The 17611-nt window shown below is 36.9% G+C and overlaps 1 protein-coding gene across 5 annotated transcripts in view; it reads left to right on the top strand.

Annotated features, from left to right (window-relative positions):
- MAP2 (microtubule associated protein 2) overlaps window positions 1-17611 on the top strand; it is a 276218-nt gene that overhangs the window by 114195 nt on the left and 144412 nt on the right. The window lies entirely within an intron of this gene.

Raw genomic sequence — 17611 nt, 5'->3', positions numbered from 1 at the left:
GCACTTACGTTTTGAGCAACTTACAGGCACTGAAAGGCACTCTCTGTGGAAGTCAAAATTGATTTCTTTTTAGGGAAACCGGAGTATGTATGGCCTATTAAGAAAGAAAGAGGGCTACCTTTATTCGGAGGGTATGATGTGCTGTTACTTTGTACACATCAAATTATTTATTTCACATGATGATCTTGTGAAGTCTTTATTGAATCTAGACTACTTAATTTCCTCAAGGCTTTACAGCTAGCAAATAACAGAACTCAATTTTAAACTTAAGACTCCTCCCAAAGCCATGCACCACTCAGTACACCATACTGCCAGGAAGATTAAATGACTCAAAGTGAATAAATACACTTTTTGATTTAGTTAATTATTTCTGTTATGGAATGATGGCACGTGAAGTTTCTGCCGAGCAGAAAGGTTGCGTGTTTATTGAGAGCATGTATTCTAATTTTTTTCTCTACTGTGAAAAGTGTAGATAGGAACTTTTATAAATAAAAATACCTATAATAAAATAAGGTTTAATTATAGACTCTTAGTTCTTTTCACTGTTCCTAACTCACTGTAAAATTGTCAATCCCTCGCCTGTTATGAGCAAAACCGTCTTTACAGCCATTTGGAAACTTTGCTTAAAACGACTTCCTGCATTCATTCCATCTACTTCTATTTTTAACATTGGGGTTTAGAGACAGACTTAGCACAGTGCCAGGAATATAATATATTTAAATAAAATTGAATTTATGCTCTTAATAACGTCGGAGTTTAAAGTATGCAATCCTATGTCTCCAACCCTTTTTGCAGTTGTGTGTCACTGTCATTTCCTTTTCCGATATAATCTCTTCTTTTAAAAGTCCTATACTTGCTTTCAAAATACCTACTTTTAACATTAACTAAAATTAAGGTTAATTACACTTGGTGGATTTTTGAGAATCTAACGAACACTATATGAGAGAACTGGGTCATCACAAAACAGAGTTAAAAATATTAATAAAACACATACACATTTATTTTTAAGAGGTAGATTGGTATAGTGAGAAGAGCCCTGTACTGGGAATCATGAAACACAGGTCCTGGTATTGCCTTCTCCAGAAATCAGATGCTTGAGTTTATGAATGTATGTATGGGAATAAAACAATCCCTGGGCCCAGCACCTTTACAAGATTCCCATGGAGAATATAAGAGACAACACACAGAAAATGCTTGGTAAACAGTACATTGATGTCCAGGTGTCAATGACTGTTGCTCTTACGAATACCATCACCTAAACTAGTGATGGCAGGACCAACAGGTCATTTCAAGTAATTTTATTTTCCTGTTTTTGTACCTCTCTTATTTTTGGACTGTCCCTACTACATTTAACTAGTTGGTCCTCATCCCAAACTGAGGTATTTGGAAATATTACCACTGCCTAAAGAAGTGTAAAAGTTATGCCAAAAGGAGGAAGAATCTCAAACTTTTGAGAGTTAGTAGTGTGCTGTTAACCTAGCTCTCAAGGGGAAGGAGGTTGAGTAGGATGAAAACAAACTCTGATTTGTAGAGTTAGCCAATTTCTGTGTGTAAATACTACCCCTGGGGCCAGTTTCAAGCTGCCCTCGTAATGTCACTGACCACAGAGTTAGGAAGAGACTCACATACCTGGCTCTTGCAAGCAGGAGGGAGCCAAGTCCAGCACACACACACCGTGGTCCTGGATCAGATGGGTGTGTTCAAGGTGACGGCTTCAGGATACCTGTTCACAGAGGAACCTACTGAGAACAAAGGCATGGACAGAAATATACAGTTCTACTTCAGTTGATGATCTTTTGGGTCTTTGACTGTCACTACAATACCTATTTATGGTCTCTAATGGAGCATTTAAATTCATTCTTTTGGGTATTAATTCTAAACTCTCCCCAAGAGACCCTGGCTTGGCCCAGCCTCGTAGCCTATGGCAGCCAGTTGTCTCCAGGAGGAATCCTCTGCTCTTATTCTGTCCCCTCCAAATGCAGCCCACCATTCTGGCCACAAGTGTCCTACATTCTAGCTATGTGGACCCTGTTCCTCTCCACTGTCCCTCTCCCCCAGGGTACAAGATTCAGACAAGTATAACCATGGTCCCGTCCGTTGTGAGTTAATATTAAATGCTGCCGCACTAGGCTGCTGAGTATTAGAGTGGAGAAGAATGAACGTCTAAAAGGTTATTCTGGGGCTAAAATTTTAGATTCATTTTAATAACAGGTAAACTGAGACCTCAGGATTTAAACAAACAGTTACTGTTTGTTATACACACACACACGCAATCCAGAAATATATTTAATGTTTACTTGGCACATCTTATGTAGAAGATAAAGACTGTTTGCTTTGGATGCCCCTAGTAAATCTTATGGAGGCACTGAACTACAAAGGGGAGCCAACCTGTGTACACACACACACACACACACACATTTATTAATTTATTTACTTACTTATTTTCTGCCTTGTTTCAGAAAGGATTTAAAGTGTCAGAAAGAATTTAAGGTTAGCCGTTGAATGGCCAAACAATTATACAGTCTTGGTTCACAGGGCTCCTAACTAAAGAACTAGAAAATAGCAGATTATTTGTACAGGAAGACAGCAAAAGAGTGCTCACTGCCCACCGAAATCATGATTATCCTTAATTTTATGATCTTATGTCTGTTTTTTTGTTTGATTCTCTGTTACTGCCTAGAACCCCAGGGAGGTTCGTTTGATAGACAATACTTGATAAACAAGGATTTAAAACTCCTATTAGATGACATAGGAGAAAATCTAGATGATCTTAGGTATGGTGACCCTTTTTATATACAACACCAAAGGCATGAATCATAACAGAAATAATTGATAAGCTTGACTTCATTAAAATTAAAAACTTCTGTTCTAAAATGGAGAATGTCAAGAGAATGAGAAGATAAGTCATAGACATGGAGAAAATACTTGCAAAAGACATATCTGATAGAGGACTAGTATACAACATATATAAAGAACACTTAAAACTCAACAATATGAAAACAAACAACCCAATTTAAAAAAGCACCAAGAACCTTAAGAGACACCTCACCAAAAAAGATATACAGATGGTAAATAAGCATTTGGAAAGATGCTCTATGTTATATGTCCTTAGAGAAATACAAATTTAAACATCAATGAGATTTCACTACACACCTGTTAGAATGGCCAAACTCTGGAACATTGACACCACCAAATGCTTGTCAGGATATGGAGGAACAGGAACTCTCGTTCATTGCTGGTGTGAATGCAAAATGGTACAGCCATTTTGGAAGGCAGTTTGGAGGTTTCTTACATAACTAAACATACTCTTACTAAATGATCCAGTAATCACGCTCTTTGGTATTTACCCTAAGAATTTGAAAACTTACGTTCACACAAAAGCTTACATATGGATATTTATAGTAGCTTTATTCATAGTTCAAAAGTTGGAAGGAAACAAGATGTCCTTCAGGAGGTGAATGAATAAATAAACTATGGTTTACCCAGTCAATGGAGTCTTATTCGGTGCTAAAAAGAAGTGAGCTGTCTAGCCATGAAAGGACATAGAGGAAACTTCATCTTAAATGCATATTACTAAGTGAATGAAGCCAATCTGAAAAGGCTACACACTTTGTATGATTCCAACTATATGGCATTCTGGAAAAGGCAAAAAATATGGAGACAGTAAAAAAGATCAGTGGTAGCCAGGGGTTGGTGGCAGAGGCAGAGGCATGAGGGGGGGATGAATAGGTAGAGCACAGAGGATTTTTAGGGCAGTGAAAATACTCTGTTTGCCGCTGTATTGATGGATACATGTCATTATATATTTGTCCAAACCCATAGCATGTACAACAGAAATAGTCAAACCATAATGTGAGCTGTGAACTTTGGGTAATTATGATGGGTCAGTATAGTTCATCAGTTGTAACAAATGTACCACTCTAGTGGGAAATGAGGGATATGGATAAAGGGAAAGGCTGTGCACGTGTGGAGGCAGGAAGTATATTGGAAATCTCAGTACCTTCCCCTCAATTTGCTGTAAACCTAAAACTGCTCTAAAAAAATAAAATCTTAATTTAAAAAATTAACATAGTTAAGACATTAATAACATCCAGTAGGCTTTGAAAAATCTGCAATCTCACATTCACTATTAATGCAAAATACATTCAGTGAATTACCATTGAGGTTCATCTAAATTCTTGAATTCTATGAATTTAATTCTAATAATGAGATCAGACAACTTATGGCATCTTCTTGCTCACCCACGAAATGTGACCTTGTTGGAAGCATTAAAAGACTAAAACTTAGTCTAGAATGCTACTCTGATGGCAAAATGATGTCTGTGTTACATATCTGGTCAGAAGAGAAGACTATTGTCCAGTTCTTCACAGATAGTATAAAGGTAAATAGCAGGAAAATTATTTTCTTTCTGTTTAAACAGCCACATTCCAGCTCAGTCACAGAATATAATCATACCCAAGAGTGAATCTGGTGTGAAGGCTCTTGTCCAGCACAGCTACTCTCCAACTCTAGTCTCAAACATTGCTGGGAGTCTCACCTACTCTTCTTCCAAGTGGGCTTGCAGATACCAAAATTAGTCTGTAAGATGAGTTCCTTGCCCTGGAATCTTCAGAAGTCCTGGATCCAAAGGGACCTGGGGACTGAGGAAGAATCAGGTGGTCTTCAGCTTAGGTTAGGTCTCCTTTTATTAGGCAGGTAAAGATAAGAGGTTGAAGTGATGTAGAGGTGAGGATAGAGGTGAAGAGCAGTGCAGAAGAGTAGAAGAAGCTCAGGATATGGTCTCAGGAGCCTGGAGTTAGAATCCAGCCCATCCTGCTCTGTGCTTTCCTGGCTTCCTATGAGAAACTCTATTGAAGGGCTGATGACATTGAACTCTAAACAATTTAACCTACCTTTCTCCACCACTTTATTGTGAGCCTTTTGCAACATAAACAATATCTTTATCCTTCCAACTTTTAATTTTGAGTAATTTTACAGCTATTGAAAAGTTGAAAGAATAGTACAATGTCTATGTATTTTTCACTAGATTTACTAATTGTTACCATATTGCCATGTTAACGTTATCCCTCTCTTACTACATATTATCTATATACTCAATTTTCTTCTCAACCGTAAGTTGCAGACATTATGATACTTCACCTTTAAGTATTCATTTTTTTTCTTTAAAGACCCAGATATCCTCAGGTCCACAATACCTTTACCAGAAATAAGAAATTTAACATATATTCAGTAATCTCTTCTAGTATACAACCCATATTTAGATTTCCTGAATTGTCTCAAAAACGTCCCGTATTGCTTTTTTTTTTTTTTCTAAATCCAAGAGTCAGTCAAGATTGCCATGTTTCTTTAGTCTCATTTAATACAGTGGAGAGCTCCTACCTTTTATTTTTTCTTTCATGACATTAATGTTTCTGGAAATTCCAGGGCAGGTGTCTTGTAGAATATTCCACATGATGGGACTTTTTATTAGCTTCCTCATGATTAGTTTCAGAGTATATAGTTTGGGGGGGAAATTGGCAATCTTGGAACTTTCTGGCACTTAATTGTTTAAAGCACCTTTCTCCCTCTGTAACGAAGAAGGAGTCTGTGGGTGATACTTTGAGGCCATGGGAATATCTTTTCCTAACAACCTTTCACCCAGTAGCTTCAGCATACATTCATGATTCTTGCCTGTGTTCATTGTTATATTGAGGGATGCAATGGTGATTTGAAAAAAATATATATATGTGTATATATGTATATATATATATCATTCTACTCCTGTTTACTAGCATTCTCCTTTAAAGAAGAGTTTTGCACCACTCCCCTTCTCTAGGATTCTCTCTCTCTTTCTTCCGTCCCTCCCACTACCTGTCTGTCCCCTCCTCCACCTGTGACAGAGTATCACTATAGACTCAAGGATTTTATTTTATTCAATGCCTTTTAATCTAGCGCCATCATTATTATATTTGATGCCTAAATTATCTCAAATTTGGCCACTGGGAGCCCTTCCAAGACAGCAGTGGTGTCCTTCTGACAAGCCCCATTAATCCTTCAGCACTTCCCTGTTTTGTGGGGCAACAAGATGTCCAGGGACTCTTTGTACTTTCCCTGCCCCAGACCTGGGGTCACCCACTTTTTTCTAAGGAGTTCTGGTTCCTTTTAGTGATAAGTGGTATTTAGAAATTAAGACTGGGATGTCATTGCTTTGGGGGTAAAATGAAGTAATTGATGTGAGAGTACGTAGTAAAAAATGTAAAGTACCACACTATCATGATTGTTACTCATGTCATCAAACAAGCATTCAGTTATTTGGAGCAGTGCTAAATAGTGGCCCCAGTATGAGTCTTTCTGTGTTTAGAGGATAATTAGGAGACACAGGACACGTGGGAAGCAGGGAGAGAAATAAGCTAGCTTTGTCAGATGCAATGTGAATCCTTGTCTTACAGCTTTAGGATAGTAAATAGAACAGAAGAAAAGACTGTTCACTGTGTTCTCACCTTTTCCTGAGGTTGCTTTGTTATTTAGTTCTTCAGATAGAAAAGTATAAAGCATTTTACTTTGTGGATCAGTTGTAATCTTTTTGAAAACTGAAACATTCATCTGAAAAATGATGAGACATAAATGTGTATTTCTTCTGCTTTTACCTTTCTTGCATTTATTTAGTAGGTTCCGAAAGAACAGTGTAGCTTAAAGAATTCTGAGATTTTTTAAAACTTGCGAATATATAAGTTCTTTTCCCCAGTGGATGTCGTACCTATGTCATGTTTGAGTTAGTGTGGTGGCATCTTTGAGTTTCGTTGTGGGCAAATAGATTGGTGAGGGTTTTGCTTTTTGTGACTTTATTACAAATAAAGAGCATGCCTACTTGTCTATAATTTCATTTTTATGATTCATACCAGAAATACCGTTTGGTTCAATTTCCAGGCTTTCCTGCTTGTGCTGCATCTCTTTATACTCTCAAATTAAAGCTTTTTAATGACTCTCTCCTGTGAGATCATACATTATGATAAATTGGACAGAGGACAGAGATCGGTAAACAGGTGACACTTAGCATCTCATTAATTTCAGGGAAGGAATGCAAAATAGCCCAGATGTCCAGGAAACAGCAATTCTTTTCTTTTTAACTTTTCCAGGACTATTTCTTTTGACAGTGGTAGTAAAGGGAGGGATGAGGATGGAGTAAGGAAGATGTACACAGAGACCCAATGGTTTTACAAGTTCTCTTTTCAGAGGAAGCCAGGCTAAAGATGGCGAAGAACAAAGGAGATGTGATTGTATGCTCTATGTTGGAATGTCCTTTACTTCTATATTTTTGGTTTTGCATAAAATTCGGTTGAAGGGATGTTGAATGCCTGCGTGTTTGTTGGGCACGCTGAGCTAAGTGAGGAAAGTGATTGGGTTTGGTAGTGCTCTGTTTGAACTGTTTCAAGAATTCCCCATTTCCCAATAGTGAACAGAATGGGCTACTCCCATCAAGAATTCAAAACAGGCAGAAAAATTTAGGCTGATGGTGAAACTCATGCTAGATCATCTGGTTCATGGAGACTCTTCAGTTTACTAGCAGTTTGTCCTTGAGGAAGTTATCTTAACCCCTCTGTGTCTCAGCTTGCCCCCTTATAAAATGGAAGTAATAAAAGATTTTCTTTGTAAGGTCCTATTAATATGTGTGAAGTGCTTACTACAGTGTAGGCAAATACTAAGCACCCAACAAACATTAGCTCTTACTGTTATTATTTACATTTGCCTAAATAGAAATACTAAGAAAATAATATCACTTCTCATCAACATTAGAAAAATTTAAAACAATCCAGTCAACAAATGAATCAAATAATCTTCAAACAATCCTCCTTCAGAGGCCATCTGAATCAAGTTTAGGATTAAGGACACCCCCATCCCCTGCCATCCTCCCATGCCAGCTTCCCCATCCAAACCCAGAATAGTTCTCTAGCTCACAGTGGAATCTCTTGGCCTCTTTCAAACTAAATCAACAGTGGAACTCCCAAGCTCTGAAATCAGTTCCAAGCTCTACAGACCAAGTTAATATTAACATGGGTATGAGCTGTGCTGTCCCCAAATCCCGGATAGAGGTTTTGGTCTTTAATCAAGATAAAACCGTGAAGCTAAAGTAACATTGCACTCATCTGACATAAACAGGTTTTTTATTCATCTTATAGTTACTTTGTACTTGAAAGAGTAAGCTTTCTTCTGTGGCTGTCAGTTTACAGGCATCAGGAGCAAAACTTGTAGAAATACAGCAAGAATGGTGAAGACAACGTTAGAATTTTATGAGCAATATTTGCAGATTTTATTTAAAGTGTATGTCATAAATCCAGTCTTGGAATCCTCTTTGTATCCTCATTTGACTCTTAATAGTCAGTGTGAAATGAAAGTTAGTTCATCTTAAAATGTCCTTGATTAGAGCAATTTTTTTTTTTTTTCTGGATGCTACCTGGCATTACTGATTGTAGCTAGTAAAGAAGGAATAATAGGAAAGGAAACATGAATAAAAAAAATAAAAGGAAACAATAAAATGTCATGTTTTTTAAAAAATGAATTTTCTAATTTTAATATAATCTTTAGTTAGAGAAGTTATTGTGGTAATGCACTGTGCTTGTTCTTGGCACAAGTTCATATTCACACATAATTTGACCCCTCACCCCTCTTTTCACGGAACTCCTGTTGGCTTCATTGGCATAAGAGACGAAATACCTTTACATTTGGTGGAAATTATCTTATTTTTTTTCAATCCTCTGTCGTGGTGTTTTTTCATAACCTTTTGTTGTTTGTTGTTGCTGGTGGCAGTGGTGGTAATGTGAACCCCAGGGGCAAAGAATTGAGTTCTTCATAGTCTTTATCTTGGGGGCACCTGATCATCAGAACATGACAGTCCCTATTCTTGCTTCACAATATTAAAATTTTTCCCTTTTACCTCTGACCTCCACTTCTGTTTCCCTCTCTCCATATACCCTCATTGCAACATGCTTGATGTACATCTATCCTTGGTAGAGATGCCATTCTGCTTATGCCTTTTCCATTCAATACTGTCATACATTCACCTAGTTCAAAGCTTCCAACAGCTGTGCAGGACTCCAGACCTCCTTCTACCACCTTTGACTTGTTCTTACCCCTCACTGTAAGCACCGCAGTGTCTTCAACGCCCGGCATCAGAAACACCAAGTTGAGGTACCTCACACAGGTTCACCACTTGACCAGTCCACTTGTAATTGGACCTCGAGAATACTTTCACCATTTTCTTTTGTCTGTTATTAAATCCAGACTTTAAAAATTATTTTACATTGATGGTGTCGTAATACGCTGGCTGGATAACGTATATTGGGGGGAATTGCAAACTCCATGGAAAATGTCTTTAAATTACTCTGTAGAATGAGCTGTATGTGGTTTTCCTTTCATCAGCTATTTCTGGGCATGATTTATAAATTCTTAAAAATATCAGTCACTGGTAGTACTTCCTAAACCGTAGGGTTTTTTTTCTTACAATTGTCGTATAATTTTGTGACCTTCCTCTCTGGAGCCTTTAGCTCTTTGTTTACTAAGTTACTTAGAAAGTGTAACAGGAACTTGTAAATCCATCCTCACTAGTACAAAACATGCGTCCTATGCTAAAGGGTATCATTTATTAATGAAATAGGCAGTCTTTAAACAAAGGGCAGAATTGAAGATTGTTTTCTCCTATTATTTGCCTATGTGCAGTATCAGGGATTCTAAATCAAAATGCTATCTTTGGATCTCTTGTCTCTGTGAACAGGTGTTAAAAGGAAAATTACTCCGAGCAAAGATATTTTATGTAAGTAATCAAGCATTTAACCTCAAGAAGCATGCAGGCAGCCAATCAATAGTGAGGAAATGCTCTTTGTTTTTCACTCTCCCTCACTCAGAGACAGACTGTTCACCTCCAGGCCATAGGCATATTGAAGGTGACATTCTCTCTTTCCAAGATAATCCTAATGATAGGATGCACTTAATTTATGCTGTTGATGAGACTGAACTGAACTGATTTGCATATCATCAATACATGTAAATCCTGAGTAGAGGGCCAGCCATCCAAATTAAAATATTCCCTGTCAAGGACTTGCTGTGTCTAGCAAATTCTGGAGTAAAGCTAATTGCAAGTCGTTGGTGAATATAGATGCTGTTCAAGATTTATAAGACTGCATTGGAGGGCACATGAAACTTAATATTTCTTTAGAACAATGTGTCTGTTTAAAACTACTCTTGTTCAGACTCAGCTGGGCATTCAGTAATGCCAGCCATTGAATGAGATCTTTCAAGTGCCTCAGCCCGCCTCACCTGTCAGACTGGCTCACTGGTTTATAATTGAAACCCTGTTTGCTTCCAAAGCTTGATCCTCTAACCCTTCTCTACCCTTCTCACATATTCTTACTTTTCCCCTTTTGATCTGAGCGTCTTAACTTTCCTAACACACATCATAATTTTTCATTTACTTTTTTTCTTCAGTTGATACATATAGCACTGGGTCCATCTTAGCATTTCTATGCTATTTTATCGTCTTCACTTTTCCCCAATTGTAAAATAAGTTTCTCTTTCATTGCACTTGGCTTTTAATGGAATGTCCTGACCGCCAGTTTCTCAAGGTTTCCCTTTGTGCAGTCTTTGTTCATTTAACACAGCTTTCACATCCCCTTCTCTCATCAGCCAATCAATCAATCATACATTTTATTGAGCAGCTCCAAATTAACATATGAAGTAATAAGAAAATTGTAATCAGCCTTTGCTATCTAGAAAAACATGTCATTTAGGCACCTTCTGCTTTTTTCTTGTATGGCATCTATGTGCCCACAGGTGTTTCAGCAGAAGGTGTCTATAAGCTGGGCACTCTATTCCCTTTTCTGTATTTCTTTAGTTCTACTGGGTTCAAAATAAATAGATACCGTGCTGTAGTACTCTGTACAGTGATCACAATAACCACATGTTTTTCTCCCCATCTCCAATTCCACTTTTTTCTAAGTCAACATCCACAAAATGAATTAATATTATTTATTGTGCACCAGTGCAGAAAGAATCACTAGATATTATAGAAAGAAAATGGTGTAAAACGCATGGAGTCTGCCCTCAACTATCTTGAAACCGCAGGACCTTGGTAGAAAGTTTGTTTAAATAATTCCTTAAATATTTTCCTGTTTCCTTGACCATGCTCCCCCTGACTTTGGGGTAAAAGGAGAAGGAAGAGTTGGGAAGGGGTAGGCAAAACATAAAGAATTAGAAAGGAAGGAAAAAAAACAATAAGAATGTGGCAGTTTAAGAAAAAAAAGTTAGGGGTCTTAGGGATGTGGAAATTTCTCTCCCAGACACATTTGTTGACCCAGGTATTTACAATGGCTACCTTTGCAAACAGCATATTGTCACAATCCACTTGAAAAATAAGTCACAGTAGATGGAAAACGTCTAGAAAAAAAATCTTGAGTTATTTTTTCTGGAGTATTAAATAAAACACTCTTATTTCTTCAATTATAGGTTTGCTATTAGAAGCAAAAGAGGGAAAAAAAGCCACAAAACTATGGAAAAATGATAGTATAAATATAATGTAATTTCAAACATTGCTATATAGGATCCTTCCCACATGAACTGTTTCTAGCCAACTTGATGGTACAGTTGGGAAAGAATATTCATTTATAGACATTGATCATGTATAATATTTCCTTTGAAATTAAAAGTCAGTATGTCTTTCGTAGCTTAGAAATCTGATGATAGGATGAAACATAAAAGTGCCCCCACTCTACATTACAGTTCTTTCTTTTCACACAGGGATTTGGTATCCATCATTATATTTTTTGGTTCCAATCAATAGGAGGAGTTAGGACCTTAGTGCACTTTTAGATATACCATTGAACGTATTCTAAACAGTCAAAGTGTATGTAGTTCTGACAAGCTGTTTTATTTAACCTATGTGTAACTACTTACCCATATCCCTTAATTCTCTCCTCCCATCTCTAATGTACCCCTGGTACAAGGACTAGAGGAAGAGGAATGACAGGGACTAAGAAATTTCATATGTATTTCTTGTTGGCGATCACCTTAACGTCTACTCTCTCCTAAACAGCAGGGAGAATAAGTATGGACTTCATGAATTTTCAGAATGTGGATTTTGGCTGTTCACGAAATAAATTCCTGTAATATATACATTTTCAGAAATCATTTCACATATGACATTGCATTTATTAAACCATCACAGCAGACGTTTTATGATTTGAACTGGAAATACTAAACACTGCAAAAACAAATGCTGTAGGAGCTTGCAGAATTTAAACCTTTTCAGAATAATCTAGTGATGTTCAGGTTAAAGACTGCCTAACTCAGATGGATTGGCCCTAGCTTACCTCTCAATTACTGCTAGTTCTCCAGTTCTCTGAGGTTGCTGAGTATTGAAGGAATGACAGAGATTTAGAATATTGAGGTAACAGTCTTCAAAGCTTGGAGAGCAGTAAACAAAATAACTCCTTTTAGCAGTTTTCAAAAACAAATCAGGATTTTAGATCTAATGTCAAGCAACGCAGCATTTGATTTTGCAGCATCTGATTTTGTGTCCTTATCCAGTCTTCCATTAAACTGTAATGGTCCCACTTGTGGAGACATTAGATAAAATGAAGGTTCATCTCCTGCTTCCAGGAAGATCCGCCAAGCAATTCATAATTCCTGAAGATGATTCTGCTTGACTGACCGTTAAATTACAATTTTATTAAGTGAGAATTCCTCAACACTAATTCTTATAATTTTCTTTCATGGCTTGCCCATTTCTCCGGTAAATATGGTTTCCCCACAGGCTGGTTGTATCTCCAGTAGTGAAAGGAAGCAGTTTGTGTCAACTTTTAGGTAATTGGAAAGATGAAGATAAATATGCAAGTCATAAGTAAGGATTCACAAGCAAATAAAAAAATTGCTAGAAGAATTTTTGTACAAATCAGTAATAAACACATAGATAATAAATATTTTTAAACATCTGAAGTAAAAGGAGAGATGTGCTCAAAATGGCTATAAATGTGCCAAAGATGAAAAGCCTAAAACTTGTATGTTTGTTAACCAAGACATAAACTAAATGAAATACTTAAAACCATGAGTTTTGTCTAGTGATTTCTGAAACTGAATGTACTCCACTGATGAGCTCAGAATTCAGAAATTTTAGGAAGTAATTCATGCTTTTTCCATGAGTTTTCGTGTTATAATTTTAATTATTTATTCATATAGGCGTGAGCTTAATGAATATTTATTGTGTACCAGTTATGTACCAGGCCCAGTTCTAGGTACCCGGGATACGTTAGTGAACAGAACGGGCAAAGAGTTTGCCTTCATGGAGATTACAAGTGAATGAGGAGAGAAGACAATAAAGAATAAACATAAGTAAATTACATAGTATATTAGACAATGATAAGTATTGTACAAAATAGGATAAAGGAGGTTAAGAATGGAAATTGCATAGGGAGGGTGGGAGGGAGATGCAAGAGGGAGGAGATATGGGGATATATGTACACATATAGCTGATTCACTTTGTTATACAGCAGAAACTAACACACCATAGTAAAGCAATTATACTCCAATAAAGTTTAAAAATTTTTTTTAATTATAAAAATAAAAAGAATGGAAATTGCAGACTGCAGTATTAAATAGGATAGTTAGGTTAAGTGTCCTTGAGAAGATAATGTTTGAGGAAAGGCTTGAGGGAGGGAATGGAGTTATTTGGAAGAAAAGTGTCCACAGCCAAAATCTGACTAAATAAATTCAACTTAAATAAGGCAGGCATTATATAATATGGTGTTGATATAATGTTCTCTGATGTAACCTTTAAGATTCACCATGGTATTTGATTATTTCTAACTTGATATAATGAAATGAGGGTAGTGATTGACTAGGTGAGACAGGTATTTTTTTATTATAATCTATGCTTCTTAGACATAGGTTAATTGCAACAAGATGTTTAAAAACATACACAATAAACTCAAATTGTCAAACAATGAAGTTTTTTAAAAACACATGAGCATGTATCCCATGCATGTGGCTCTGTATACTCTGCCAAGAATAGACCAGATAGTAGTAAATAAAATTACCATGTCTTCCTCAGCTATAGGAATGTTTCTGTTCACACTATACATCATTTAAGTATGAACTGATGGAATTTGAAATAATCCTGAAAGTAAAAATTCTTGTTTCTGCTACTATCTCTTTCATGTACACCTAGAGCAATACATAGTCTGTCTTAAGTACCTGTCCTAGAAAAATGGAAAAGTCTTAATTCTATGTTTAATTTATCTCTCCTATTCTGATACCTTAGAAGTGTTAAGCTGAATTACAACCTAATTAGCTCAGAAGTCCAGGAACTGAATTTCTGCTCCACCACTTACCAGCTGTGTGTCCTTAGCATTTAACTAAACCTAATTGGACCTGTTTCCTCAACTGTGAAAAGGAGGTTCCTAACAGAGTTGTTGAATAAAATAATGTGTTCAAAGAGGTTGGCACATTATAGGAACTTAATAATTTATATGAGAAGCATATCTTATGCCTTTTTAATTGGTCAATACCAGAATAACTGAGTATACACAACTGAAGATCAGCCAGAGGTCATATATAATACCAGGCATTACAGCATCACAGTGATTTTTTTTTTTTTGATATCGTGATTCAGAGGAAGGAAAGAGCTTTGTGGCACTGTATCCTGGGAGAGTTCTGGAAGCCATTATAAAAGAGGACAGAACTTTAAATGGACTAAAAAGGAAGCATAAGATGGGGGTTGGAGAAAAAACAGTAGACTATTGCTGAAATAAACTATTGGTTATGGTGGGCACTAATGGGCAAGGTATGAAAGCCCTAGCTGGGAAACTGATATGACCAAAGGCTTCAAGGACGTAAGGAAAAAGTACCTCCATTATCCTCTCCTAAAGTGCTTAAGAAATTCAGACTAGTGCACTTAAGGAACAAAACCAAGAGTCTTCCAGAAGAGCCATAGGGGTGAGCTAACTGAATTTGGGATCAGGGGATTCATAAAGATCAGGACCTGAGATAAAGCAGATATACCAGAGTGGCAGAGACATCGTGTCTCATCAAAGTGAGAAAAAGAACTGTGAACTTAGATTTCTGTTTACTTCTGTGTACCACTCAGTATAATTGAAGTTCCTTGAGGAGGAATGTTGTTCTCTTTTTTTCCCATACGTAGAACCTATCAGTTGTCTGAAATATATGTGTGTGTGCCATTAAAATTGGTTAAATGAGCCGACAAAGGGTGCTAGACTCATTCTCGTTGATTGAACCAGGTATCTCCAAATATTAAATGACTCCCGAGGAGTATCAAATATGTTTGGAAGCTGAGCTAATTTTTAAACTGACCAAGACCACTATGTGTGCTTTATGAGGTCTTGATAAAATGATTCATGTTTCAAGAAATGATAGTCTTGTGCATCGTTTTTTATGCTCAGAAGTGAACAATAGAGGACAACATATTAAAACAAAACATTTGCTTTGAAAAATAACCTTCATGTCCAAAATCACTGAAGAAAAAAATAGACGTTTAATAGAAAGATCATATTTAAAAGGATACTTTTGAGGGGAAAAGAATCCTAACCACTATGTAGGATTCACTGAAACCTGAAATCTCTTGTAATTGTTACCTAGGGTAATCATATATTTTTTTTAACTGTGACTAATTTATTTTATAGATGACAACTGGGGACAGAGGGTAATAGTGGTGGCAGCAGCTGTATATTAAACATCAAAAAAGGCAATATGGCTCTACTTATCAATGAGTTAACCTAAAAGCAACGAGTCATAAGAACCGAATATCGAAAGAACATTTTATAAAGGAAATAAAAGCAGTAAAACATCAAGGTCAAAATCCTACTCACATTTTTTACTAAGTAGAACAGAAATACGCCCCCCAGTGGTTGCTTTGAGTGATTTTTTTTTTTTTTTTTTAAATTTTGCAGCTTCATTATTTGGGTAACCCCAGGAAGGTTCACATTGTCTATAACTAGGAAGAACATTGGGAGGCTGATTCAATTCGATTGCCCAATTTCATGCTTGCAGAAAGAATGATGCCAGGGAGGATGGAGGGCCTAGTAAATGCTGATTAAGTTCAGGCTCTACAAGATAGGTTCACAAAAGGGCGATCATGCCAATCTGACTGCCAGACTGGAAATGAAAGAAAAGCAGTGACATAATTACCCCAGATTCTCCAGACGTCCAGTACAGTACAGCACAGCTATTAAACAAAGCTAGTCCTCGGATTAATTGCAATGCATAATTTTAAAGAGGAAGATCTCTGCTTTAACAAATAGAAGGCGGCTTAGAAAATCAAAGACAAAGGGTGTTTCTGGAATTTGTTGTGCTTGCAAACAGAATGGAGGAGAGCACATAAAGAAAGTCACTTGGTGAGAGAAGAAAAACAGGGGACCCAAACCAGGAAACTGGGATGGTGTCTCTGTTGGATCTCCTGTCAGTTTTGTGACCTTGGTCAGATTCCCTGGGCCTCAGCTTTCACAACTGTGAGGCAGAGGGTGTGGACTAGGTTCAGAGGTGTCCATGAATCCAGGAGAGGGTCAGAGGCAAGGAATGTCAGGATCCATGTCATACAAAAGAACCAAACTTACGAAAGCAAAATTAGCTAGTGATCAAAAAGTAGAGAAGAAAGGTGGCTGGTAGAGAATGCAGATTCATCCTAATGCGTTTGAAATCTAATATAAAACTGATAGACAGTTGTTTCCAGAAAGAAGAAAACGAAGCATGTCATTCTGTCTCTGAATTTCCTCCACTGTAGTCTCCTTCCATCTTCTCTATCATCACCTTATTTTTTTTCCTACTTTCTGTTTCCGGTAACCATGGTGATGCTCCCTCCCAGCAGTCTTCTTCACAGCCGGCCCTTTTGGTACACATGGCATTTTGCTACATTCACTGATGCAGGGAGCTAAGAATGCTGTAAAAATTAATTTATTTATTAACATTTTCCCCATCCCTTTTGTCCAGGAAATAAATGCAGGGAATTATTCCATACTTAACCTCCCTACATAAGGGGCACTGTAAAACTGGGATATCAACTGTTACTTTCAGTTACTAACATAAAGGGGATACTGATTATGTCAGAGATTCAATTTCCTGTCTTGGTCCTCAGGGTCTGTAAGGTCTCGATACTCAAGCTGGTTGCTACCTCTTTTTTGCTTTTTTATGTGAAGGGAATAAAATAGATTGCCCCCAGAAATCACACATCAACCCTGGTTTCCTAATCCTCTTTGTTTTTTGCTGCATTCTCCCTTGTAAGGAAACCATTGCCAAGTGCGTAATTATCACAGTTACAAGGGGATTGAATTTTCCATTAAAAAATATACATAAATATAAACATTTCTCTAATGAGCACAGTTATTTATTTGGAATATAAATAAGCAATATGTGATACTCAGTTTAAAAAAATATTGTAATTTTCTGCTAATGACAAAACCTCAAAAATCTCTGATGCCATGAATGCAGATAATAAAAATTCCCATAAACTATTTTGTCATGTCCAGTTTATGTAGCCCAACTTCTTTGTAATCCTATATGCCGGAAAATGGTTTCTCTATTTAAGCATGGTGTGTGTGTGTGTGTGTGTGTGTGTGTGTGTGTGTGTGTGTGTGTG

Source organism: Aethalodelphis obliquidens, unplaced genomic scaffold (assembly GCF_003676395.1).
Source record: "Aethalodelphis obliquidens isolate GAN/ISIS:26980383/991018 unplaced genomic scaffold, ASM367639v1 scaffold2, whole genome shotgun sequence".
NCBI classification, from domain to species: domain Eukaryota; kingdom Metazoa; phylum Chordata; class Mammalia; order Artiodactyla; family Delphinidae; genus Aethalodelphis; species Aethalodelphis obliquidens.
This window is presented reverse-complemented; position numbering and strand designations above follow the sequence as displayed.